This window comes from Tasmannia lanceolata, unplaced genomic scaffold (genome assembly GCF_043159265.1).
Source record: "Tasmannia lanceolata isolate RefF3 unplaced genomic scaffold, GAP_Taslan_0.1 ptg000003l, whole genome shotgun sequence".
Lineage (NCBI taxonomy): Eukaryota > Viridiplantae > Streptophyta > Magnoliopsida > Canellales > Winteraceae > Tasmannia > Tasmannia lanceolata.
In genome coordinates, this window is record NW_027518680.1 from 28,788,013 (window position 1) to 28,811,940 (window position 23,928).

The 23,928-nt window shown below is 47.8% G+C and overlaps 33 non-coding genes across 33 annotated transcripts; all 33 read left to right on the forward strand.

Moving 5' to 3' along the window:
- Positions 1-543: 543 nt before the first annotated feature.
- LOC143872152 (5S ribosomal RNA) lies at positions 544-662 on the forward strand. Its single transcript, XR_013246909.1, has one exon. It is a non-coding gene; the product is annotated as a 5S ribosomal RNA (ribosomal RNA).
- Positions 663-1,261: 599 nt separating this feature from the next.
- On the forward strand, positions 1,262-1,380 carry LOC143872163 (5S ribosomal RNA). Its single transcript, XR_013246920.1, has one exon. It is a non-coding gene; the product is annotated as a 5S ribosomal RNA (ribosomal RNA).
- A 596-nt stretch (positions 1,381-1,976) lies between these two features.
- LOC143872174 (5S ribosomal RNA) lies at positions 1,977-2,095 on the forward strand. Its single transcript, XR_013246931.1, has one exon. It is a non-coding gene; the product is annotated as a 5S ribosomal RNA (ribosomal RNA).
- Positions 2,096-2,692: 597 nt separating this feature from the next.
- LOC143872185 (5S ribosomal RNA) lies at positions 2,693-2,811 on the forward strand. Its single transcript, XR_013246942.1, has one exon. It is a non-coding gene; the product is annotated as a 5S ribosomal RNA (ribosomal RNA).
- A 599-nt stretch (positions 2,812-3,410) lies between these two features.
- On the forward strand, positions 3,411-3,529 carry LOC143872196 (5S ribosomal RNA). The gene has a single exon (XR_013246953.1). It is a non-coding gene; the product is annotated as a 5S ribosomal RNA (ribosomal RNA).
- Positions 3,530-4,125: 596 nt separating this feature from the next.
- LOC143872208 (5S ribosomal RNA) lies at positions 4,126-4,244 on the forward strand. The gene has a single exon (XR_013246965.1). It is a non-coding gene; the product is annotated as a 5S ribosomal RNA (ribosomal RNA).
- A 599-nt stretch (positions 4,245-4,843) lies between these two features.
- LOC143873744 (5S ribosomal RNA) lies at positions 4,844-4,962 on the forward strand. The gene has a single exon (XR_013248446.1). It is a non-coding gene; the product is annotated as a 5S ribosomal RNA (ribosomal RNA).
- A 597-nt stretch (positions 4,963-5,559) lies between these two features.
- On the forward strand, positions 5,560-5,678 carry LOC143874744 (5S ribosomal RNA). Its single transcript, XR_013249415.1, has one exon. It is a non-coding gene; the product is annotated as a 5S ribosomal RNA (ribosomal RNA).
- A 597-nt stretch (positions 5,679-6,275) lies between these two features.
- Positions 6,276-6,394, forward strand: LOC143872221 (5S ribosomal RNA). The gene has a single exon (XR_013246978.1). It is a non-coding gene; the product is annotated as a 5S ribosomal RNA (ribosomal RNA).
- Positions 6,395-6,991: 597 nt separating this feature from the next.
- On the forward strand, positions 6,992-7,110 carry LOC143872234 (5S ribosomal RNA). The gene has a single exon (XR_013246990.1). It is a non-coding gene; the product is annotated as a 5S ribosomal RNA (ribosomal RNA).
- Positions 7,111-7,709: 599 nt separating this feature from the next.
- Positions 7,710-7,828, forward strand: LOC143872245 (5S ribosomal RNA). The gene has a single exon (XR_013247001.1). It is a non-coding gene; the product is annotated as a 5S ribosomal RNA (ribosomal RNA).
- Positions 7,829-8,425: 597 nt separating this feature from the next.
- On the forward strand, positions 8,426-8,544 carry LOC143872256 (5S ribosomal RNA). Its single transcript, XR_013247012.1, has one exon. It is a non-coding gene; the product is annotated as a 5S ribosomal RNA (ribosomal RNA).
- A 599-nt stretch (positions 8,545-9,143) lies between these two features.
- On the forward strand, positions 9,144-9,262 carry LOC143873745 (5S ribosomal RNA). Its single transcript, XR_013248447.1, has one exon. It is a non-coding gene; the product is annotated as a 5S ribosomal RNA (ribosomal RNA).
- Positions 9,263-9,859: 597 nt separating this feature from the next.
- On the forward strand, positions 9,860-9,978 carry LOC143874745 (5S ribosomal RNA). The gene has a single exon (XR_013249416.1). It is a non-coding gene; the product is annotated as a 5S ribosomal RNA (ribosomal RNA).
- A 597-nt stretch (positions 9,979-10,575) lies between these two features.
- LOC143874537 (5S ribosomal RNA) lies at positions 10,576-10,694 on the forward strand. Its single transcript, XR_013249213.1, has one exon. It is a non-coding gene; the product is annotated as a 5S ribosomal RNA (ribosomal RNA).
- A 597-nt stretch (positions 10,695-11,291) lies between these two features.
- On the forward strand, positions 11,292-11,410 carry LOC143872267 (5S ribosomal RNA). The gene has a single exon (XR_013247023.1). It is a non-coding gene; the product is annotated as a 5S ribosomal RNA (ribosomal RNA).
- Positions 11,411-12,009: 599 nt separating this feature from the next.
- On the forward strand, positions 12,010-12,128 carry LOC143873746 (5S ribosomal RNA). Its single transcript, XR_013248448.1, has one exon. It is a non-coding gene; the product is annotated as a 5S ribosomal RNA (ribosomal RNA).
- A 597-nt stretch (positions 12,129-12,725) lies between these two features.
- Positions 12,726-12,844, forward strand: LOC143874747 (5S ribosomal RNA). The gene has a single exon (XR_013249418.1). It is a non-coding gene; the product is annotated as a 5S ribosomal RNA (ribosomal RNA).
- Positions 12,845-13,441: 597 nt separating this feature from the next.
- Positions 13,442-13,560, forward strand: LOC143872278 (5S ribosomal RNA). Its single transcript, XR_013247034.1, has one exon. It is a non-coding gene; the product is annotated as a 5S ribosomal RNA (ribosomal RNA).
- A 597-nt stretch (positions 13,561-14,157) lies between these two features.
- Positions 14,158-14,276, forward strand: LOC143872290 (5S ribosomal RNA). Its single transcript, XR_013247045.1, has one exon. It is a non-coding gene; the product is annotated as a 5S ribosomal RNA (ribosomal RNA).
- A 597-nt stretch (positions 14,277-14,873) lies between these two features.
- LOC143872301 (5S ribosomal RNA) lies at positions 14,874-14,992 on the forward strand. Its single transcript, XR_013247056.1, has one exon. It is a non-coding gene; the product is annotated as a 5S ribosomal RNA (ribosomal RNA).
- A 597-nt stretch (positions 14,993-15,589) lies between these two features.
- Positions 15,590-15,708, forward strand: LOC143872312 (5S ribosomal RNA). Its single transcript, XR_013247067.1, has one exon. It is a non-coding gene; the product is annotated as a 5S ribosomal RNA (ribosomal RNA).
- A 597-nt stretch (positions 15,709-16,305) lies between these two features.
- LOC143874748 (5S ribosomal RNA) lies at positions 16,306-16,424 on the forward strand. Its single transcript, XR_013249419.1, has one exon. It is a non-coding gene; the product is annotated as a 5S ribosomal RNA (ribosomal RNA).
- Positions 16,425-17,021: 597 nt separating this feature from the next.
- LOC143872324 (5S ribosomal RNA) lies at positions 17,022-17,140 on the forward strand. Its single transcript, XR_013247078.1, has one exon. It is a non-coding gene; the product is annotated as a 5S ribosomal RNA (ribosomal RNA).
- Positions 17,141-17,737: 597 nt separating this feature from the next.
- On the forward strand, positions 17,738-17,856 carry LOC143872337 (5S ribosomal RNA). Its single transcript, XR_013247090.1, has one exon. It is a non-coding gene; the product is annotated as a 5S ribosomal RNA (ribosomal RNA).
- A 599-nt stretch (positions 17,857-18,455) lies between these two features.
- LOC143872349 (5S ribosomal RNA) lies at positions 18,456-18,574 on the forward strand. Its single transcript, XR_013247101.1, has one exon. It is a non-coding gene; the product is annotated as a 5S ribosomal RNA (ribosomal RNA).
- A 597-nt stretch (positions 18,575-19,171) lies between these two features.
- LOC143872360 (5S ribosomal RNA) lies at positions 19,172-19,290 on the forward strand. Its single transcript, XR_013247112.1, has one exon. It is a non-coding gene; the product is annotated as a 5S ribosomal RNA (ribosomal RNA).
- Positions 19,291-19,889: 599 nt separating this feature from the next.
- LOC143873749 (5S ribosomal RNA) lies at positions 19,890-20,008 on the forward strand. The gene has a single exon (XR_013248449.1). It is a non-coding gene; the product is annotated as a 5S ribosomal RNA (ribosomal RNA).
- Positions 20,009-20,605: 597 nt separating this feature from the next.
- Positions 20,606-20,724, forward strand: LOC143874749 (5S ribosomal RNA). The gene has a single exon (XR_013249420.1). It is a non-coding gene; the product is annotated as a 5S ribosomal RNA (ribosomal RNA).
- A 597-nt stretch (positions 20,725-21,321) lies between these two features.
- On the forward strand, positions 21,322-21,440 carry LOC143874539 (5S ribosomal RNA). The gene has a single exon (XR_013249215.1). It is a non-coding gene; the product is annotated as a 5S ribosomal RNA (ribosomal RNA).
- Positions 21,441-22,037: 597 nt separating this feature from the next.
- Positions 22,038-22,156, forward strand: LOC143872372 (5S ribosomal RNA). The gene has a single exon (XR_013247123.1). It is a non-coding gene; the product is annotated as a 5S ribosomal RNA (ribosomal RNA).
- Positions 22,157-22,755: 599 nt separating this feature from the next.
- LOC143873750 (5S ribosomal RNA) lies at positions 22,756-22,874 on the forward strand. The gene has a single exon (XR_013248450.1). It is a non-coding gene; the product is annotated as a 5S ribosomal RNA (ribosomal RNA).
- Positions 22,875-23,471: 597 nt separating this feature from the next.
- Positions 23,472-23,590, forward strand: LOC143874750 (5S ribosomal RNA). The gene has a single exon (XR_013249421.1). It is a non-coding gene; the product is annotated as a 5S ribosomal RNA (ribosomal RNA).
- Positions 23,591-23,928: the final 338 nt, after the last annotated feature.

The window sequence follows — 23,928 nt, forward strand, 5'->3', positions numbered from 1 at the left end:
ACATCGATGCGAACTGAAACGCACGTTTAGTGCGTCGCCTCCTACGTTTCGGTTCGGATCTTTTTATTTTCTTCCGGATGGTGAATTCAAACACGTCCGGTCTTTATTATGGCGGGGTGATAGTGTCGTTTGATTCGATAAACGGAATTCGTTCTGACATTTCATTTGCGGTCAAATTATAGCGGGGGTTTGTTTAGATTCAGTGACGTACAGGCTATAGCGGATGAGTGTACTAGTGGATGCGAGTCATGAATCCGGTCGGAAGGTGTTTACTGGCCGTGAGCTACCCGTGGTGCACAAATATCGTTCCGACGATAACTTTTGATTCGCCCGTCAGATCGTGGCGATTCTTATATTGATTCGGGGGTACTCGGGAAGATTCAACGCGCGATAACAGCCCTGGCGGTCATCCAGCTTCCCGACATGCTCGGATCGTCCATCCGATGTCATCTAGCAGGATTTTTTCGCACTTTCATTTAAACGGACTTCGTACGACAATGCGAGTGGAAACTCTTTATTACTTTGACAATGGAGAGGCATGCTGGGTGCGATCATACCAGCACAAATGCACTGGATCCCATCAGAACTCCGAAGTTAAGCGTGCTTGGGCGAGAGTAGTACTAGGATGGGTGACCTCCTGGGAAGTCCTCGTGTTGCACCCCTGTCACTTTTTTCGGCTATCTACCACTTTTTTCGAACAATCTTTCGGTTCTGGAACATCGATGCGAACTGAAACTCACGTTTAGTGCGACGCCTCCTACGTTTCGGTTCGGATCTTTTTATTTTCTTCCGGATGGTGAATTCAAATACGTCCGGTCTTTATTATGGCGGGGTAGTAGTGTCGTTTGATTCGATAAACGGAATTCGTTCTGACATTTCATTTGCGGTCTAATTATAGCGGGGGTTTGTTTAGATTCAGTGACGTACAGGCTATAGCGGATGAGTGTACTAGTGGATGCGAGTCATGAATCCGGTCAGAAGGTGTTTACTGGCCGTGAGCTACCCTTGGTGCACAAATATCGTTCCGACGATAACTTTTGATCCGCCCGTCAGATCGTGGCGATTCTTATATTGATTCGGGTGTACTCGGGAAGATTTTAATCGCGCAATGACAGCCCTGGCGGTCATCCGGCTTCCCGACATGCTCGGATCGTCCATCCGATGTCATCTAGCAGGGTTTTTTCGCACTTTCATTTAAACGGACTTCGTACGACAATGCGAGTGGAAACTCTTTATTACTTTGGCAATGGAGAGGCATGCTGGGTGCGATCATACCAGCACAAATGCACTGGATCCCATCAGAACTCCGAAGTTAAGCGTGCTTGGGCGAGAGTAGTACTAGGATGGGTGACCTCCTGGGAAGTCCTCGTGTTGCACCCCTGTCACTTTTTCGGCTATCTACCACTTTTTTCGAACAATCTTTCGGTTCTGGAACATCGATGCGAACTGAAACGCACGTTTAGTGCGTCGCCTCCTACGTTTCGGTTCGGATCTTTTTATTTTCTTCCGGATGGTGAATTCAAACACGTCCGGTCTTTATTATCGCGGGGTGATAGTGTCGTTTGATTCGATAAACGGAATTCGTTCTGACATTTCATTTGCGGTCAAATTATAGCGGGGGTTTGTTTAGATTCAGTGACGTACAGGCTATAGCGGATGAGTGTACTAGTGGATGCGAGTCATGAATCCGGTCGGAAGGTATTTACTGGCCGTGAGCTACCCTTGGTGCACAAATATCGTTCCGATGATAACTTTTGATCCGCCCGTCAGATCGTGGCGATTCTTATATTGATTCGGGGGTACTCGGGAAGATTCATCGCGCGATGACAGCCATGGCGGTCATCCAGCTTTCCGACATGCTCGGATCGTCCATCCGGTGTCATCTAGCAGGATTTTTTCGCACTTTCATTTAAACGGACTTCGTACGAAAATGCGAGTGGAAACTCTTTATTACTTTGACAATGGAGAGGCATGCTGGGTGCGATCATACCAGCACAAATGCACTGGATCCCATCAGAACTCCGAAGTTAAGCGTGCTTGGGCGAGAGTAGTACTAGGATGGGTGACCTCCTGGGAAGTCCTCGTGTTGCACCCCTGTCACTTTTTTCGGCTATCTACCACTTTTTTCGAACAATCTTTCGGTTCTGGAACATCGATGCGAACTGAAACGCACGTTTAGTGCGTCGCCTCATACGTTTCGGTTCGGATCTTTTTATTTTCTTCCGGATGGTGAATTCAAAGACGTCCGGTCTTTATTATGGCGGGGTGATAGTGTCGTTTGATTCGATAAACGGAATTCGTTCTGACATTTCATTTGCGGTCAAATTATAGCGGGGGTTTGTTTAGATTCAGTGACGTACAGGCTATAGCGGATGAGTGTACTAGTGGATGCGAGTCATGAATCCGGTCGGAAGGTGTTTACTGGCCGTGAGCTACCCGTGGTGCACAAATATCGTTCCGACGATAACTTTTGATTCGCCCGTCAGATCGTGGCGATTCTTATATTGATTCGGGGGTACTCGGGAAGATTCAACGCGCGATAACAGCCCTGGCGGTCATCCAGCTTCCCGACATGCTCGGATCGTCCATCCGATGTCATCTAGCAGGATTTTTTCGCACTTTCATTTAAACGGACTTCGTACGACAATGCGAGTGGAAACTCTTTATTACTTTGACAATGGAGAGGCATGCTGGGTGCGATCATACCAGCACAAATGCACTGGATCCCATCAGAACTCCGAAGTTAAGCGTGCTTGGGCGAGAGTAGTACTAGGATGGGTGACCTCCTGGGAAGTCCTCGTGTTGCACCCCTGTCACTTTTTTCGGCTATCTACCACTTTTTTCGAACAATCTTTCGGTTCTGGAACATCGATGCGAACTGAAACTCACGTTTAGTGCGACGCCTCCTACGTTTCGGTTCGGATCTTTTTATTTTCTTCCGGATGGTGAATTCAAATACGTCCGGTCTTTATTATGGCGGGGTAGTAGTGTCGTTTGATTCGATAAACGGAATTCGTTCTGACATTTCATTTGCGGTCTAATTATAGCGGGGGTTTGTTTAGATTCAGTGACGTACAGGCTATAGCGGATGAGTGTACTAGTGGATGCGAGTCATGAATCCGGTCAGAAGGTGTTTACTGGCCGTGAGCTACCCTTGGTGCACAAATATCGTTCCGACGATAACTTTTGATCCGCCCGTCAGATCGTGGCGATTCTTATATTGATTCGGGGGTACTCGGGAAGATTTTATTCGCGCAATGACAGCCCTGGCGGTCATCCGGCTTCCCGACATGCTCGGATCGTCCATCCGATGTCATCTAGCAGGGTTTTTTCGCACTTTCATTTAAACGGACTTCGTACGACAATGCGAGTGGAAACTCTTTATTACTTTGGCAATGGAGAGGCATGCTGGGTGCGATCATACCAGCACAAATGCACTGGATCCCATCAGAACTCCGAAGTTAAGCGTGCTTGGGCGAGAGTAGTACTAGGATGGGTGACCTCCTGGGAAGTCCTCGTGTTGCACCCCTGTCACTTTTTCGGCTATCTACCACTTTTTTCGAACAATCTTTCGGTTCTGGAACATCGATGCGAACTGAAACGCACGTTTAGTGCGTCGCCTCCTACGTTTCGGTTCGGATCTTTTTATTTTCTTCCGGATGGTGAATTCAAACACGTCCGGTCTTTATTATGGCGGGGTGATAGTGTCGTTTGATTCGATAAACGGAATTCGTTCTGACATTTCATTTGCGGTCAAATTATAGCGGGGGTTTGTTTAGATTCAGTGACGTACAGGCTATAGCGGATGAGTGTACTAGTGGATGCGAGTCATGAATCCGGTCGGAAGGTGTTTACTGGCCGTGAGCTACCCGTGGTGCACAAATATCGTTCCGACGATAACTTTTGATTCGCCCGTCAGATCGTGGCGATTCTTATATTGATTCGGGGGTACTCGGGAAGATTCAACGCGCGATAACAGCCCTGGCGGTCATCCAGCTTCCCGACATGCTCGGATCGTCCATCCGATGTCATCTAGCAGGATTTTTTCGCACTTTCATTTAAACGGACTTCGTACGACAATGCGAGTGGAAACTCTTTATTACTTTGACAATGGAGAGGCATGCTGGGTGCGATCATACCAGCACAAATGCACTGGATCCCATCAGAACTCCGAAGTTAAGCGTGCTTGGGCGAGAGTAGTACTAGGATGGGTGACCTCCTGGGAAGTCCTCGTGTTGCACCCCTGTCACTTTTTTCGGCTATCTACCACTTTTTTCGAACAATCTTTCGGTTCTGGAACATCGATGCGAACTGAAACTCACGTTTAGTGCGACGCCTCCTACGTTTCGGTTCGGATCTTTTTATTTTCTTCCGGATGGTGAATTCAAATACGTCCGGTCTTTATTATGGCGGGGTAGTAGTGTCGTTTGATTCGATAAACGGAATTCGTTCTGACATTTCATTTGCGGTCTAATTATAGCGGGGGTTTGTTTAGATTCAGTGACGTACAGGCTATAGCGGATGAGTGTACTAGTGGATGCGAGTCATGAATCCGGTCAGAAGGTGTTTACTGGCCGTGAGCTACCCTTGGTGCACAAATATCGTTCCGACGATAACTTTTGATCCGCCCGTCAGATCGTGGCGATTCTTATATTGATTCGGGGGTACTCGGGAAGATTTTAATCGCGCAATGACAGCCGTGGCGGTCATCCGGCTTCCCGACATGCTCGGATCGTCCATCCGATGTCATCTAGCAGGATTTTTTCGCACTTTCATTTAAACGGACTTCGTACGACAATGCGAGTGGAAACTCTTTATTACTTTAACAATGGAGAGGCATGCTGGGTGCGATCATACCAGCACAAATGCACTGGATCCCATCAGAACTCCGAAGTTAAGCGTGCTTGGGCGAGAGTAGTACTAGGATGGGTGACCTCCTGGGAAGTCCTCGTGTTACACCCCTGTCACTTTTTTCGGCTATCTACCACTTTTTTCGAACAATCTTTCGGTTCTGGAACATCGATGCGAACTGAAACGCACGTTTAGTGCGTCGCCTCCTACGTTTCGGTTCGGATCTTTTTATTTTCTTCCGGATGGTGAATTCAAAGACGTCCGGTCTTTATTATGGCGGGGTGATAGTGTCGTTTGATTCGATAAACGGAATTCGTTCTGACATTTCATTTGCGGTCAAATTATAGCGGGGGTTTGTTTAGATTCAGTGACGTACAGGCTATAGCGGATGAGTGTACTAGTGGATGCGAGTCATGAATCCGGTCGGAAGGTGTTTACTGGCCGTGAGCTACCCTTGGTGCACAAATATCGTTCCGACGATAACTTTTGATCCGCCCGTCAGATCGTGGCGATTCTTATATTGATTCGTGGCTACTCGGGAAGATTCATCGCGCGATAAAAGCCCTGGCGGTCATCCAGCTTCCCGACATGCTCGGATCGTCCATCCGATGTTATCTAGCCGGATTTTTTTGCACTTTCATTTAAACGGACTTCGTGCGACAATGCGAGTGGAAACTCTTTATTACTTTGACAATGGAGAGGCATGCTGGGTGCGATCATAACAGCACAAATGCACTGGATCCCATCAGAACTCCGAAGTTAAGCGTGCTTGGGCGAGAGTAGTACTAGGATGGGTGACCTCCTCGGAAGTCCTCGTGTTGCACCCCTGTCACTTTTTTCGGCTATCTACCACTTTTTTCGAACAATCTTTCGGTTCTGGAACATCGATGCGAACTGAAACGCACGTTTAGTGCGACGCCTCCTACGTTTCGGTTCGGATCTTTTTATTTTCTTCCGGATGGTGAATTCAAATACGTCCGGTCTTTATTATGGCGGGGTGATAGTGTCGTTTGATTCGATAAACGGAATTCGTTCTGACATTTCATTTGCGGTCAAATTATAGCGGGGGTTTGTTTAGATTCAGTGACGTACAGGCTATAGCGGATGAGTGTACCAGTAGATGCGAGTCATGAATCCGGTCGGAAGGTGTTTACTGGCCGTGAGCTAACCTTGGTGCACAAATATCGTTCCGACGATAACTTTTGATCCGCCCGTCAGATCGTGGCGATTCTTATATTGATTCGGGGGTACTCGGGAAGATTCATCGCGCGATGACAGCCCTGGCGGTCATCCGGCTTCCCGACATGCTCGGATCGTCCATCCGATGTCATCTAGCAGGGTTTTTTCGCACTTTCATTTAAACGGACTTCGTACGACAATGCGAGTGGAAACTCTTTATTACTTTGGCAATGGAGAGGCATGCTGGGTGCGATCATACCAGCACAAATGCACTGGATCCCATCAGAACTCCGAAGTTAAGCGTGCTTGGGCGAGAGTAGTACTAGGATGGGTGACCTCCTGGGAAGTCCTCGTGTTGCACCCCTGTCACTTTTTTCGGCTATCTACCACTTTTTTCGAACAATCTTTCGGTTCTGGAACATCGATGCGAACTGAAACGCACGTTTAGTGCGTCGCCTCCTACGTTTCGGTTCGGATCTTTTTATTTTCTTCCGGATGGTGAATTCAAACACGTCCGGTCTTTATTATGGCGGGGTGATAGTGTCGTTTGATTCGATAAACGGAATTCGTTCTGACATTTCATTTGCGGTCAAATTATAGCGGGGGTTTGTTTAGATTCAGTGACGTACAGGCTATAGCGGATGAGTGTACTAGTGGATGCGAGTCATGAATCCGGTCGGAAGGTATTTACTGGCCGTGAGCTACCCTTGGTGCACAAATATCGTTCCGACGATAACTTTTCATCCGCCCGTCAGATCGTGGCGATTCTTATATTGATTCGGGGGTACTCGGGAAGATTCATCGCGCGATGACAGCCATGGCGGTCATCCGGCTTTCCGACATGCTCGGATCGTCCATCCGGTGTCATCTAGCAGGATTTTTTCGCACTTTCATTTAAACGGACATCGTACGACAATGCGAGTGAAAACTCTTTATTACTTTGACAATGGAGAGGCATGCTGGGTGCGATCATACCAGCACAAATGCACTGGATCCCATCAGAACTCCGAAGTTAAGCGTGCTTGGGCGAGAGTAGTACTAGGATGGGTGACCTCCTGGGAAGTCCTCGTGTTGCACCCCTGTCACTTTTTTCGGCTATCTACCACTTTTTTCGAACAATCTTTCGGTTCTGGAACATCGATGCGAACTGAAACTCACGTTTAGTGCGACGCCTCCTACGTTTCGGTTCGGATCTTTTTATTTTCTTCCGGATGGTGAATTCAAATACGTCCGGTCTTTATTATGGCGGGGTAGTAGTGTCGTTTGATTCGATAAACGGAATTCGTTCTGACATTTCATTTGCGGTCTAATTATAGCGGGGGTTTGTTTAGATTCAGTGACGTACAGGCTATAGCGGATGAGTGTACTAGTGGATGCGAGTCATGAATCCGGTCAGAAGGTGTTTACTGGCCGTGAGCTACCCTTGGTGCACAAATATCGTTCCGACGATAACTTTTGATCCGCCCGTCAGATCGTGGCGATTCTTATATTGATTCGGGGGTACTCGGGAAGATTTTAATCGCGCAATGACAGCCATGGCGGTCATCCAGCTTTCCGACATGCTCGGATCGTCCATCCGGTGTCATCTAGCAGGATTTTTTCGCACTTTCATTTAAACGGACTTCGTACGAAAATGCGAGTGGAAACTCTTTATTACTTTGACAATGGAGAGGCATGCTGGGTGCGATCATACCAGCACAAATGCACTGGATCCCATCAGAACTCCGAAGTTAAGCGTGCTTGGGCGAGAGTAGTACTAGGATGGGTGACCTCCTGGGAAGTCCTCGTGTTGCACCCCTGTCACTTTTTTCGGCTATCTACCACTTTTTTCGAACAATCTTTCGGTTCTGGAACATCGATGCGAACTGAAACGCACGTTTAGTGCGTCGCCTCATACGTTTCGGTTCGGATCTTTTTATTTTCTTCCGGATGGTGAATTCAAAGACGTCCGGTCTTTATTATGGCGGGGTGATAGTGTCGTTTGATTCGATAAACGGAATTCGTTCTGACATTTCATTTGCGGTCAAATTATAGCGGGGGTTTGTTTAGATTCAGTGACGTACAGGCTATAGCGGATGAGTGTACTAGTGGATGCGAGTCATGAATCCGGTCGGAAGGTGTTTACTGGCCGTGAGCTACCCGTGGTGCACAAATATCGTTCCGACGATAACTTTTGATTCGCCCGTCAGATCGTGGCGATTCTTATATTGATTCGGGGGTACTCGGGAAGATTCAACGCGCGATAACAGCCCTGGCGGTCATCCAGCTTCCCGACATGCTCGGATCGTCCATCCGATGTCATCTAGCAGGATTTTTTCGCACTTTCATTTAAACGGACTTCGTACGACAATGCGAGTGGAAACTCTTTATTACTTTGACAATGGAGAGGCATGCTGGGTGCGATCATACCAGCACAAATGCACTGGATCCCATCAGAACTCCGAAGTTAAGCGTGCTTGGGCGAGAGTAGTACTAGGATGGGTGACCTCCTGGGAAGTCCTCGTGTTGCACCCCTGTCACTTTTTTCGGCTATCTACCACTTTTTTCGAACAATCTTTCGGTTCTGGAACATCGATGCGAACTGAAACTCACGTTTAGTGCGACGCCTCCTACGTTTCGGTTCGGATCTTTTTATTTTCTTCCGGATGGTGAATTCAAATACGTCCGGTCTTTATTATGGCGGGGTAGTAGTGTCGTTTGATTCGATAAACGGAATTCGTTCTGACATTTCATTTGCGGTCTAATTATAGCGGGGGTTTGTTTAGATTCAGTGACGTACAGGCTATAGCGGATGAGTGTACTAGTGGATGCGAGTCATGAATCCGGTCAGAAGGTGTTTACTGGCCGTGAGCTACCCTTGGTGCACAAATATCGTTCCGACGATAACTTTTGATCCGCCCGTCAGATCGTGGCGATTCTTATATTGATTCGGGGGTACTCGAGAAGATTTTAATCGCGCAATGACAGCCCTGGCGGTCATCCGGCTTCCCGACATGCTCGGATCGTCCATCCGATGTCATCTAGCAGGATTTTTTCGCACTTTCATTTAAACGGACTTCGTACGACAATGCGAGTGGAAACTCTTTATTACTTTAACAATGGAGAGGCATGCTGGGTGCGATCATACCAGCACAAATGCACTGGATCCCATCAGAACTCCGAAGTTAAGCGTGCTTGGGCGAGAGTAGTACTAGGATGGGTGACCTCCTGGGAAGTCCTCGTGTTACACCCCTGTCACTTTTTTCGGCTATCTACCACTTTTTTCGAACAATCTTTCGGTTCTGGAACATCGATGCGAACTGAAACGCACGTTTAGTGCGTCGCCTCCTACGTTTCGGTTCGGATCTTTTTATTTTCTTCCGGATGGTGAATTCAAAGACGTCCGGTCTTTATTATGGCGGGGTGATAGTGTCGTTTGATTCGATAAACGGAATTCGTTCTGACATTTCATTTGCGGTCAAATTATAGCGGGGGTTTGTTTAGATTCAGTGACGTACAGGCTATAGCGGATGAGTGTACTAGTGGATGCGAGTCATGAATCCGGTCGGAAGGTGTTTACTGGCCGTGAGCTACCCTTGGTGCACAAATATCGTTCCGACGATAACTTTTGATCCGCCCGTCAGATCGTGGCGATTCTTATATTGATTCGTGGCTACTCGGGAAGATTCATCGCGCGATAACAGCCCTGGCGGTCATCCAGCTTCCCGACATGCTCGGATCGTCCATCCGATGTTATCTAGCCGGATTTTTTTGCACTTTCATTTAAACGGACTTCGTGCGACAATGCGAGTGGAAACTCTTTATTACTTTGACAATGGAGAGGCATGCTGGGTGCGATCATAACAGCACAAATGCACTGGATCCCATCAGAACTCCGAAGTTAAGCGTGCTTGGGCGAGAGTAGTACTAGGATGGGTGACCTCCTCGGAAGTCCTCGTGTTGCACCCCTGTCACTTTTTTCGGCTATCTACCACTTTTTTCGAACAATCTTTCGGTTCTGGAACATCGATGCGAACTGAAACGCACGTTTAGTGCGACGCCTCCTACGTTTCGGTTCGGATCTTTTTATTTTCTTCCGGATGGTGAATTCAAATACGTCCGGTCTTTATTATGGCGGGGTGATAGTGTCGTTTGATTCGATAAACGGAATTCGTTCTGACATTTCATTTGCGGTCAAATTATAGCGGGGGTTTGTTTAGATTCAGTGACGTACAGGCTATAGCGGATGAGTGTACCAGTAGATGCGAATCATGAATCCGGTCGGAAGGTGTTTACTGGCCGTGAGCTAACCTTGGTGCACAAATATCGTTCCGACGATAACTTTTGATCCGCCCGTCAGATCGTGGCGATTCTTATATTGATTCGGGGGTACTCGGGAAGATTCATCGCGCGATGACAGCCCTGGCGGTCATCCGGCTTCCCGACATGCTCGGATCGTCCATCCGATGTCATCTAGCAGGGTTTTTTCGCACTTTCATTTAAACGGACTTCGTACGACAATGCGAGTGGAAACTCTTTATTACTTTGGCAATGGAGAGGCATGCTGGGTGCGATCATACCAGCACAAATGCACTGGATCCCATCAGAACTCCGAAGTTAAGCGTGCTTGGGCGAGAGTAGTACTAGGATCGGTGACCTCCTGGGAAGTCCTCGTGTTGCACCCCTGTCACTTTTTTCGGCTATCTACCACTTTTTTCGAACAATCTTTCGGTTCTGGAACATCGATGCGAACTGAAACGCACGTTTAGTGCGTCGCCTCCTACGTTTCGGTTCGGATCTTTTTATTTTCTTCCGGATGGTGAATTCAAACACGTCCGGTCTTTATTATGGCGGGGTGATAGTGTCGTTTGATTCGATAAACGGAATTCGTTCTGACATTTCATTTGCGGTCAAATTATAGCGGGGGTTTGTTTAGATTCAGTGACGTACAGGCTATAGCGGATGAGTGTACTAGTGGATGCGAGTCATGAATCCGGTCGGAAGGTATTTACTGGCCGTGAGCTACCCTTGGTGCACAAATATCGTTCCGACGATAACTTTTGATCCGCCCGTCAGATCGTGGCGATTCTTATATTGATTCGGGGGTACTCGGGAAGATTCATCGCGCGATGACAGCCCTGGCGGTCATCCGGCTTTCCGACATGCTCGGATCGTCCATCCGGTGTCATCTAGCAGGATTTTTTCGCACTTTCATTTAAACGGACTTCGTACGACAATGCGAGTGGAAACTCTTTATTACTTTGACAATGGAGAGGCATGCTGGGTGCGATCATACCAGCACAAATGCACTGGATCCCATCAGAACTCCGAAGTTAAGCGTGCTTGGGCGAGAGTAGTACTAGGATGGGTGACCTCCTGGGAAGTCCTCGTGTTGCACCCCTGTCACTTTTTTCGGCTATCTACCACTTTTTTCGAACAATCTTTCGGTTCTGGAACATCGATGCGAACTGAAACGCACGTTTAGTGCGTCGCCTCTTACGTTTCGGTTCGGATCTTTTTATTTTCTTCCGGATGGTGAATTCAAAGACGTCCGGTCTTTATTATGGCGGGGTGATAGTGTCGTTTGATTCGATAAACGGAATTCGTTCTGACATTTCATTTGCGGTCTAATTATAGCGGGGGTTTGTTTAGATTCAGTGACGTACAGGCTATAGCGGATGAGTGTACTAGTGGATGCGAGTCATGAATCCGGTCAGAAGGTGTTTACTGGCCGTGAGCTACCCTTGGTGCACAAATATCGTTCCGACGATAACTTTTGATCCGCCCGTCAGATCGTGGCGATTCTTATATTGATTCGGGGGTACTCGGGAAGATTTTAATCGCGCAATGACAGCCCTGGCGGTCATCCGGCTTCCCGACATGCTCGGATCGTCCATCCGATGTCATCTAGCAGGATTTTTTCGCACTTTCATTTAAACGGACTTCGTACGACAATGCGAGTGGAAACTCTTTATTACTTTAACAATGGAGAGGCATGCTGGGTGCGATCATACCAGCACAAATGCACTGGATCCCATCAGAACTCCGAAGTTAAGCGTGCTTGGGCGAGAGTAGTACTAGGATGGGTGACCTCCTGGGAAGTCCTCGTGTTACACCCCTGTCACTTTTTTCGGCTATCTACCACTTTTTTCGAACAATCTTTCGGTTCTGGAACATCGATGCGAACTGAAACGCACGTTTAGTGCGTCGCCTCCTACGTTTCGGTTCGGATCTTTTTATTTTCTTCCGGATGGTGAATTCAAAGACGTCCGGTCTTTATTATGGCGGGGTGATAGTGTCGTTTGATTCGATAAACGGAATTCGTTCTGACATTTCATTTGCGGTCAAATTATAGCGGGGGTTTGTTTAGATTCAGTGACGTACAGGCTATAGCGGATGAGTGTACTAGTGGATGCGAGTCATGAATCCGGTCGGAAGGTGTTTACTGGCCGTGAGCTACCCTTGGTGCACAAATATCGTTCCGACGATAACTTTTGATCCGCCCGTCAGATCGTGGCGATTCTTATATTGATTCGTGGCTACTCGGGAAGATTCATCGCGCGATAACAGCCCTGGCGGTCATCCAGCTTCCCGACATGCTCGGATCGTCCATCCGATGTTATCTAGCCGGATTTTTTTGCACTTTCATTTAAACGGACTTCGTGCGACAATGCGAGTGGAAACTCTTTATTACTTTGACAATGGAGAGGCATGCTGGGTGCGATCATAACAGCACAAATGCACTGGATCCCATCAGAACTCCGAAGTTAAGCGTGCTTGGGCGAGAGTAGTACTAGGATGGGTGACCTCCTCGGAAGTCCTCGTGTTGCACCCCTGTCACTTTTTTCGGCTATCTACCACTTTTTTCGAACAATCTTTCGGTTCTGGAACATCGATGCGAACTGAAACGCACGTTTAGTGCGACGCCTCCTACGTTTCGGTTCGGATCTTTTTATTTTCTTCCGGATGGTGAATTCAAATACGTCCGGTCTTTATTATGGCGGGGTGATAGTGTCGTTTGATTCGATAAACGGAATTCGTTCTGACATTTCATTTGCGGTCAAATTATAGCGGGGGTTTGTTTAGATTCAGTGACGTACAGGCTATAGCGGATGAGTGTACCAGTAGATGCGAGTCATGAATCCGGTCGGAAGGTGTTTACTGGCCGTGAGCTAACCTTGGTGCACAAATATCGTTCCGACGATAACTTTTGATCCGCCCGTCAGATCGTGGCGATTCTTATATTGATTCGGGGGTACTCGGGAAGATTCATCGCGCGATGACAGCCCTGGCGGTCATCCGGCTTCCCGACATGCTCGGATCGTCCATCCGATGTCATCTAGCAGGGTTTTTTCGCACTTTCATTTAAACGGACTTCGTACGACAATGCGAGTGGAAACTCTTTATTACTTTGGCAATGGAGAGGCATGCTGGGTGCGATCATACCAGCACAAATGCACTGGATCCCATCAGAACTCCGAAGTTAAGCGTGCTTGGGCGAGAGTAGTACTAGGATGGGTGACCTCCTGGGAAGTCCTCGTGTTGCACCCCTGTCACTTTTTTCGGCTATCTACCACTTTTTTCGAACAATCTTTCGGTTCTGGAACATCGATGCGAACTGAAACGCACGTTTAGTGCGTCGCCTCCTACGTTTCGGTTCGGATCTTTTTATTTTCTTCCGGATGGTGAATTCAAACACGTCCGGTCTTTATTATGGCGGGGTGATAGTGTCGTTTGATTCGATAAACGGAATTCGTTCTGACATTTCATTTGCGGTCAAATTATAGCGGGGGTTTGTTTAGATTCAGTGACGTACAGGCTATAGCGGATGAGTGTACTAGTGGATGCGAGTCATGAATCCGGTCGGAAGGTATTTACTGGCCGTGAGCTACCCTTGGTGCACAAATATCGTTCCGACGATAACTTTTGATCCGCCCGTCAGATCGTGGCGATTCTTATATTGATTCGGGGGTACTCGGGAAGATTCATCGCGCGATGACAGCCCTGGCGGTCATCCGGCTTTCCGACATGCTCGGATCGTCCATCCGGTGTCATCTAGCAGGATTTTTTCGCACTTTCATTTAAACGGACTTCGTACGACAATGCGAGTGGAAACTCTTTATTACTTTGACAATGGAGAGGCATGCTGGGTGCGATCATACCAGCACAAATGCACTGGATCCCATCAGAACTCCGAAGTTAAGCGTGCTTGGGCGAGAGTAGTACTAGGATGGGTGACCTCCTGGGAAGTCCTCGTGTTGCACCCCTGTCACTTTTTTCGGCTATCTACCACTTTTTTCGAACAATCTTTCGGTTCTGGAACATCGATGCGAACTGAAACGCACGTTTAGTGCGTCGCCTCTTACGTTTCGGTTCGGATCTTTTTATTTTCTTCCGGATGGTGAATTCAAAGACGTCCGGTCTTTATTATGGCGGGGTGATAGTGTCGTTTGATTCGATAAACGGAATTCGTTCTGACATTTCATTTGCGGTTAAATTATAGCGGGGGTTTGTTCAGATTCAGTGACGTACAGGCTATAGCGGATGAGTGTACTAGTGGATGCGAGTCATGAATCCGGTCGGAAGGTGTTTACTGGCCGTGAGCTACCCTTGGTGCACAAATATCGTTCCGACGATAACTTTTGATCCGCCCGTCAGATCGTGGCGATTCTTATATTGATTCGGGGGTACTCGGGAAGATTCATCGCGCGATGACAGCCTTGGCGGTCATCCGGCTTTCCGACATGCTCGGATCGTCCATCCGGTGTCATCTAGCAGGATTTTTTCGCACTTTCATTTAAACGGACTTCGTACGAAAATGCGAGTGGAAACTCTTTATTACTTTGACAATGGAGAGGCATGCTGGGTGCGATCATACCAGCACAAATGCACTGGATCCCATCAGAACTCCGAAGTTAAGCGTGCTTGGGCGAGAGTAGTACTAGGATGGGTGACCTCCTGGGAAGTCCTCGTGTTGCACCCCTGTCACTTTTTTCGGCTATCTACCACTTTTTTCGAACAATCTTTCGGTTCTGGAACATCGATGCGAACTGAAACGCACGTTTAGTGCGTCGCCTCATACGTTTCGGTTCGGATCTTTTTATTTTCTTCCGGATGGTGAATTCAAAGACGTCCGGTCTTTATTATGGCGGGGTGATAGTGTCGTTTGATTCGATAAACGGAATTCGTTCTGACATTTCATTTGCGGTCAAATTATAGCGGGGGTTTGTTTAGATTCAGTGACGTACAGGCTATAGCGGATGAGTGTACTAGTGGATGCGAGTCATGAATCCGGTCGGAAGGTGTTTACTGGCCGTGAGCTACCCGTGGTGCACAAATATCGTTCCGACGATAACTTTTGATCCGCCCGTCAGATCGTGGCGATTCTTATATTGATTCGGGGGTACTCGGGAAGATTCATCGCGCGATAACAGCCCTGGCGGTCATCCAGCTTCCCGACATGCTCGGATCGTCCATCCGATGTCATCTAGCAGGATTTTTTCGCACTTTCATTTAAACGGACTTCGTACGACAATGCGAGTGGATACTCTTTATTACTTTGACAATGGAGAGGCATGCTGGGTGCGATCATACCAGCACAAATGCACTGGATCCCATCAGAACTCCGAAGTTAAGCGTGCTTGGGCGAGAGTAGTACTAGGATGGGTGACCTCCTGGGAAGTCCTCGTGTTGCACCCCTGTCACTTTTTTCGGCTATCTACCACTTTTTTCGAACAATCTTTCGGTTCTGGAACATCGATGCGAACTGAAACGCACGTTTAGTGCGTCGCCTCTTACGTTTCGGTTCGGATCTTTTTATTTTCTTCCGGATGGTGAATTCAAAGACGTCCGGTCTTTATTATGGCGGGGTGATAGTGTCGTTTGATTCGATAAACGGAATTCGTTCTGACATTTCATTTGCGGTTAAATTATAGCGGGGGTTTGTTCAGATTCAGTGACGTACAGGCTATAGCGGATGAGTGTACTAGTGGATGCGAGTCATGAATCCGGTCGGAAGGTGTTTACTGGCCGTGAGCTACCCTTGGTGCACAAATATCGTTCCGACGATAACTTTTGATCCGCCCGTCAGATCGTGGCGATTCTTATATTGATTCGGGGGTACTCGGGAAGATTCATCGCGCGATAACAGCCCTGGCGGTCATCCAGCTTCCCGACATGCTCGGATCGTCCATCCGATGTTATCTAGCCGGATTTTTTTGCACTTTCATTTAAACGGACTTCGTGCGACAATGCGAGTGGAAACTCTTTATTACTTTGACAATGGAGAGGCATGCTGGGTGCGATCATAACAGCACAAATGCACTGGATCCCATCAGAACTCCGAAGTTAAGCGTGCTTGGGCGAGAGTAGTACTAGGATGGGTGACCTCCTCGGAAGTCCTCGTGTTGCACCCCTGTCACTTTTTTCGGCTATCTACCACTTTTTTCGAACAATCTTTCGGTTCTGGAACATCGATGCGAACTGAAACGCACGTTTAGTGCGACGCCTCCTACGTTTCGGTTCGGATCTTTTTATTTTCTTCCGGATGGTGAATTCAAATACGTCCGGTCTTTATTATGGCGGGGTGATAGTGTCGTTTGATTCGATAAACGGAATTCGTTCTGACATTTCATTTGCGGTCAAATTATAGCGGGGGTTTGTTTAGATTCAGTGACGTACAGGCTATAGCGGATGAGTGTACCAGTAGATGCGAGTCATGAATCCGGTCGGAAGGTGTTTACTGGCCGTGAGCTAACCTTGGTGCACAAATATCGTTCCGACGATAACTTTTGATCCGCCCGTCAGATCGTGGCGATTCTTATATTGATTCGGGGGTACTCGGGAAGATTCATCGCGCGATGACAGCCCTGGCGGTCATCCGGCTTCCCGACATGCTCGGATCGTCCATCCGATGTCATCTAGCAGGGTTTTTTCGCACTTTCATTTAAACGGACTTCGTACGACAATGCGAGTGGAAACTCTTTATTACTTTGGCAATGGAGAGGCATGCTGGGTGCGATCATACCAGCACAAATGCACTGGATCCCATCAGAACTCCGAAGTTAAGCGTGCTTGGGCGAGAGTAGTACTAGGATGGGTGACCTCCTGGGAAGTCCTCGTGTTGCACCCCTGTCACTTTTTTCGGCTATCTACCACTTTTTTCGAACAATCTTTCGGTTCTGGAACATCGATGCGAACTGAAACGCACGTTTAGTGCGTCGCCTCCTACGTTTCGGTTCGGATCTTTTTATTTTCTTCCGGATGGTGAATTCAAACACGTCCGGTCTTTATTATGGCGGGGTGATAGTGTCGTTTGATTCGATAAACGGAATTCGTTCTGACATTTCATTTGCGGTCAAATTATAGCGGGGGTTTGTTTAGATTCAGTGACGTACAGGCTATAGCGGATGAGTGTACTAGTGGATGCGAGTCATGAATCCGGTCGGAAGGTATTTACTGGCCGTGAGCTACCCTTGGTGCACAAATATCGTTCCGACGATAACTTTTCATCCGCCCGTCAGATCGTGGCGATTCTTATATTGATTCGGGGGTACTCGGGAAGATTCATCGCGCGATGACAGCCATGGCGGTCATCCGGCTTTCCGACATGCTCGGATCGTCCATCCGGTGTCATCTAGCAGGATTTTTTCGCACTTTCATTTAAACGGACATCGTACGACAATGCGAGTGAAAACTCTTTATTACTTTGACAATGGAGAGGCATGCTGGGTGCGATCATACCAGCACAAATGCACTGGATCCCATCAGAACTCCGAAGTTAAGCGTGCTTGGGCGAGAGTAGTACTAGGATGGGTGACCTCCTGGGAAGTCCTCGTGTTGCACCCCTGTCACTTTTTTCGGCTATCTACCACTTTTTTCGAACAATCTTTCGGTTCTGGAACATCGATGCGAACTGAAACTCACGTTTAGTGCGACGCCTCCTACGTTTCGGTTCGGATCTTTTTATTTTCTTCCGGATGGTGAATTCAAATACGTCCGGTCTTTATTATGGCGGGGTAGTAGTGTCGTTTGATTCGATAAACGGAATTCGTTCTGACATTTCATTTGCGGTCTAATTATAGCGGGGGTTTGTTTAGATTCAGTGACGTACAGGCTATAGCGGATGAGTGTACTAGTGGATGCGAGTCATGAATCCGGTCAGAAGGTGTTTACTGGCCGTGAGCTACCCTTGGTGCACAAATATCGTTCCGACGATAACTTTTGATCCGCCCGTCAGATCGTGGCGATTCTTATATTGATTCGGGGGTACTCGGGAAGATTTTAATCGCGCAATGACAGCCATGGCGGTCATCCAGCTTTCCGACATGCTCGGATCGTCCATCCGGTGTCATCTAGCAGGATTTTTTCGCACTTTCATTTAAACGGACTTCGTACGAAAATGCGAGTGGAAACTCTTTATTACTTTGACAATGGAGAGGCATGCTGGGTGCGATCATACCAGCACAAATGCACTGGATCCCATCAGAACTCCGAAGTTAAGCGTGCTTGGGCGAGAGTAGTACTAGGATGGGTGACCTCCTGGGAAGTCCTCGTGTTGCACCCCTGTCACTTTTTTCGGCTATCTACCACTTTTTTCGAACAATCTTTCGGTTCTGGAACATCGATGCGAACTGAAACGCACGTTTAGTGCGTCGCCTCATACGTTTCGGTTCGGATCTTTTTATTTTCTTCCGGATGGTGAATTCAAAGACGTCCGGTCTTTATTATGGCGGGGTGATAGTGTCGTTTGATTCGATAAACGGAATTCGTTCTGACATTTCATTTGCGGTCAAATTATAGCGGGGGTTTGTTTAGATTCAGTGACGTACAGGCTATAGCGGATGAGTGTACTAGTGGATGCGAGTCATGAATCCGGTCGGAAGGTGTTTACTGGCCGTGAGCTACCCGTGGTGCACAAATATCGTTCCGACGATAACTTTTGATTCGCCCGTCAGATCGTGGCGATTCTTATATTGATTCGGGGGTACTCGGGAAGATTCAACGCGCGATAACAGCCCTGGCGGTCATCCAGCTTCCCGACATGCTCGGATCGTCCATCCGATGTCATCTAGCAGGATTTTTTCGCACTTTCATTTAAACGGACTTCGTACGACAATGCGAGTGGAAACTCTTTATTACTTTGACAATGGAGAGGCATGCTGGGTGCGATCATACCAGCACAAATGCACTGGATCCCATCAGAACTCCGAAGTTAAGCGTGCTTGGGCGAGAGTAGTACTAGGATGGGTGACCTCCTGGGAAGTCCTCGTGTTGCACCCCTGTCACTTTTTTCGGCTATCTACCACTTTTTTCGAACAATCTTTCGGTTCTGGAACATCGATGCGAACTGAAACTCACGTTTAGTGCGACGCCTCCTACGTTTCGGTTCGGATCTTTTTATTTTCTTCCGGATGGTGAATTCAAATACGTCCGGTCTTTATTATGGCGGGGTAGTAGTGTCGTTTGATTCGATAAACGGAATTCGTTCTGACATTTCATTTGCGGTCTAATTATAGCGGGGGTTTGTTTAGATTCAGTGACGTACAGGCTATAGCGGATGAGTGTACTAGTGGATGCGAGTCATGAATCCGGTCAGAAGGTGTTTACTGGCCGTGAGCTACCCTTGGTGCACAAATATCGTTCCGACGATAACTTTTGATCCGCCCGTCAGATCGTGGCGATTCTTATATTGATTCGGGGGTACTCGAGAAGATTTTAATCGCGCAATGACAGCCCTGGCGGTCATCCGGCTTCCCGACATGCTCGGATCGTCCATCCGATGTCATCTAGCAGGATTTTTTCGCACTTTCATTTAAACGGACTTCGTACGACAATGCGAGTGGAAACTCTTTATTACTTTAACAATGGAGAGGCATGCTGGGTGCGATCATACCAGCACAAATGCACTGGATCCCATCAGAACTCCGAAGTTAAGCGTGCTTGGGCGAGAGTAGTACTAGGATGGGTGACCTCCTGGGAAGTCCTCGTGTTACACCCCTGTCACTTTTTTCGGCTATCTACCACTTTTTTCGAACAATCTTTCGGTTCTGGAACATCGATGCGAACTGAAACGCACGTTTAGTGCGTCGCCTCCTACGTTTCGGTTCGGATCTTTTTATTTTCTTCCGGATGGTGAATTCAAAGACGTCCGGTCTTTATTATGGCGGGGTGATAGTGTCGTTTGATTCGATAAACGGAATTCGTTCTGACATTTCATTTGCGGTCAAATTATAGCGGGGGTTTGTTTAGATTCAGTGACGTACAGGCTATAGCGGATGAGTGTACTAGTGGATGCGAGTCATGAATCCGGTCGGAAGGTGTTTACTGGCCGTGAGCTACCCTTGGTGCACAAATATCGTTCCGACGATAACTTTTGATCCGCCCGTCAGATCGTGGCGATTCTTATATTGATTCGTGGCTACTCGGGAAGATTCATCGCGCGATAACAGCCCTGGCGGTCATCCAGCTTCCCGACATGCTCGGATCGTCCATCCGATGTTATCTAGCCGGATTTTTTTGCACTTTCATTTAAACGGACTTCGTGCGACAATGCGAGTGGAAACTCTTTATTACTTTGACAATGGAGAGGCATGCTGGGTGCGATCATAACAGCACAAATGCACTGGATCCCATCAGAACTCCGAAGTTAAGCGTGCTTGGGCGAGAGTAGTACTAGGATGGGTGACCTCCTCGGAAGTCCTCGTGTTGCACCCCTGTCACTTTTTTCGGCTATCTACCACTTTTTTCGAACAATCTTTCGGTTCTGGAACATCGATGCGAACTGAAACGCACGTTTAGTGCGACGCCTCCTACGTTTCGGTTCGGATCTTTTTATTTTCTTCCGGATGGTGAATTCAAATACGTCCGGTCTTTATTATGGCGGGGTGATAGTGTCGTTTGATTCGATAAACGGAATTCGTTCTGACATTTCATTTGCGGTCAAATTATAGCGGGGGTTTGTTTAGATTCAGTGACGTACAGGCTATAGCGGATGAGTGTACCAGTAGATGCGAATCATGAATCCGGTCGGAAGGTGTTTACTGGCCGTGAGCTAACCTTGGTGCACAAATATCGTTCCGACGATAACTTTTGATCCGCCCGTCAGATCGTGGCGATTCTTATATTGATTCGGGGGTACTCGGGAAGATTCATCGCGCGATGACAGCCCTGGCGGTCATCCGGCTTCCCGACATGCTCGGATCGTCCATCCGATGTCATCTAGCAGGGTTTTTTCGCACTTTCATTTAAACGGACTTCGTACGACAATGCGAGTGGAAACTCTTTATTACTTTGGCAATGGAGAGGCATGCTGGGTGCGATCATACCAGCACAAATGCACTGGATCCCATCAGAACTCCGAAGTTAAGCGTGCTTGGGCGAGAGTAGTACTAGGATCGGTGACCTCCTGGGAAGTCCTCGTGTTGCACCCCTGTCACTTTTTTCGGCTATCTACCACTTTTTTCGAACAATCTTTCGGTTCTGGAACATCGATGCGAACTGAAACGCACGTTTAGTGCGTCGCCTCCTACGTTTCGGTTCGGATCTTTTTATTTTCTTCCGGATGGTGAATTCAAACACGTCCGGTCTTTATTATGGCGGGGTGATAGTGTCGTTTGATTCGATAAACGGAATTCGTTCTGACATTTCATTTGCGGTCAAATTATAGCGGGGGTTTGTTTAGATTCAGTGACGTACAGGCTATAGCGGATGAGTGTACTAGTGGATGCGAGTCATGAATCCGGTCGGAAGGTATTTACTGGCCGTGAGCTACCCTTGGTGCACAAATATCGTTCCGACGATAACTTTTGATCCGCCCGTCAGATCGTGGCGATTCTTATATTGATTCGGGGGTACTCGGGAAGATTCATCGCGCGATGACAGCCCTGGCGGTCATCCGGCTTTCCGACATGCTCGGATCGTCCATCCGGTGTCATCTAGCAGGATTTTTTCGCACTTTCATTTAAACGGACTTCGTACGACAATGCGAGTGGAAACTCTTTATTACTTTGACAATGGAGAGGCATGCTGGGTGCGATCATACCAGCACAAATGCACTGGATCCCATCAGAACTCCGAAGTTAAGCGTGCTTGGGCGAGAGTAGTACTAGGATGGGTGACCTCCTGGGAAGTCCTCGTGTTGCACCCCTGTCACTTTTTTCGGCTATCTACCACTTTTTTCGAACAATCTTTCGGTTCTGGAACATCGATGCGAACTGAAACGCACGTTTAGTGCGTCGCCTCTTACGTTTCGGTTCGGATCTTTTTATTTTCTTCCGGATGGTGAATTCAAAGACGTCCGGTCTTTATTATGGCGGGGTGATAGTGTCGTTTGATTCGATAAACGGAATTCGTTCTGACATTTCATTTGCGGTCTAATTATAGCGGGGGTTTGTTTAGATTCAGTGACGTACAGGCTATAGCGGATGAGTGTACTAGTGGATGCGAGTCATGAATCCGGTCAGAAGGTGTTTACTGGCCGTGAGCTACCCTTGGTGCACAAATATCGTTCCGACGATAACTTTTGATCCGCCCGTCAGATCGTGGCGATTCTTATATTGATTCGGGGGTACTCGGGAAGATTTTAATCGCGCAATGACAGCCCTGGCGGTCATCCGGCTTCCCGACATGCTCGGATCGTCCATCCGATGTCATCTAGCAGGATTTTTTCGCACTTTCATTTAAACGGACTTCGTACGACAATGCGAGTGGAAACTCTTTATTACTTTAACAATGGAGAGGCATGCTGGGTGCGATCATACCAGCACAAATGCACTGGATCCCATCAGAACTCCGAAGTTAAGCGTGCTTGGGCGAGAGTAGTACTAGGATGGGTGACCTCCTGGGAAGTCCTCGTGTTACACCCCTGTCACTTTTTTCGGCTATCTACCACTTTTTTCGAACAATCTTTCGGTTCTGGAACATCGATGCGAACTGAAACGCACGTTTAGTGCGTCGCCTCCTACGTTTCGGTTCGGATCTTTTTATTTTCTTCCGGATGGTGAATTCAAAGACGTCCGGTCTTTATTATGGCGGGGTGATAGTGTCGTTTGATTCGATAAACGGAATTCGTTCTGACATTTCATTTGCGGTCAAATTATAGCGGGGGTTTGTTTAGATTCAGTGACGTACAGGCTATAGCGGATGAGTGTACTAGTGGATGCGAGTCATGAATCCGGTCGGAAGGTGTTTACTGGCCGTGAGCTACCCTTGGTGCACAAATATCGTTCCGACGATAACTTTTGATCCGCCCGTCAGATCGTGGCGATTCTTATATTGATTCGTGGCTACTCGGGAAGATTCATCGCGCGATAACAGCCCTGGCGGTCATCCAGCTTCCCGACATGCTCGGATCGTCCATCCGATGTTATCTAGCCGGATTTTTTTGCACTTTCATTTAAACGGACTTCGTGCGACAATGCGAGTGGAAACTCTTTATTACTTTGACAATGGAGAGGCATGCTGGGTGCGATCATAACAGCACAAATGCACTGGATCCCATCAGAACTCCGAAGTTAAGCGTGCTTGGGCGAGAGTAGTACTAGGATGGGTGACCTCCTCGGAAGTCCTCGTGTTGCACCCCTGTCACTTTTTTCGGCTATCTACCACTTTTTTCGAACAATCTTTCGGTTCTGGAACATCGATGCGAACTGAAACGCACGTTTAGTGCGACGCCTCCTACGTTTCGGTTCGGATCTTTTTATTTTCTTCCGGATGGTGAATTCAAATACGTCCGGTCTTTATTATGGCGGGGTGATAGTGTCGTTTGATTCGATAAACGGAATTCGTTCTGACATTTCATTTGCGGTCAAATTATAGCGGGGGTTTGTTTAGATTCAGTGACGTACAGGCTATAGCGGATGAGTGTACCAGTAGATGCGAGTCATGAATCCGGTCGGAAGGTGTTTACTGGCCGTGAGC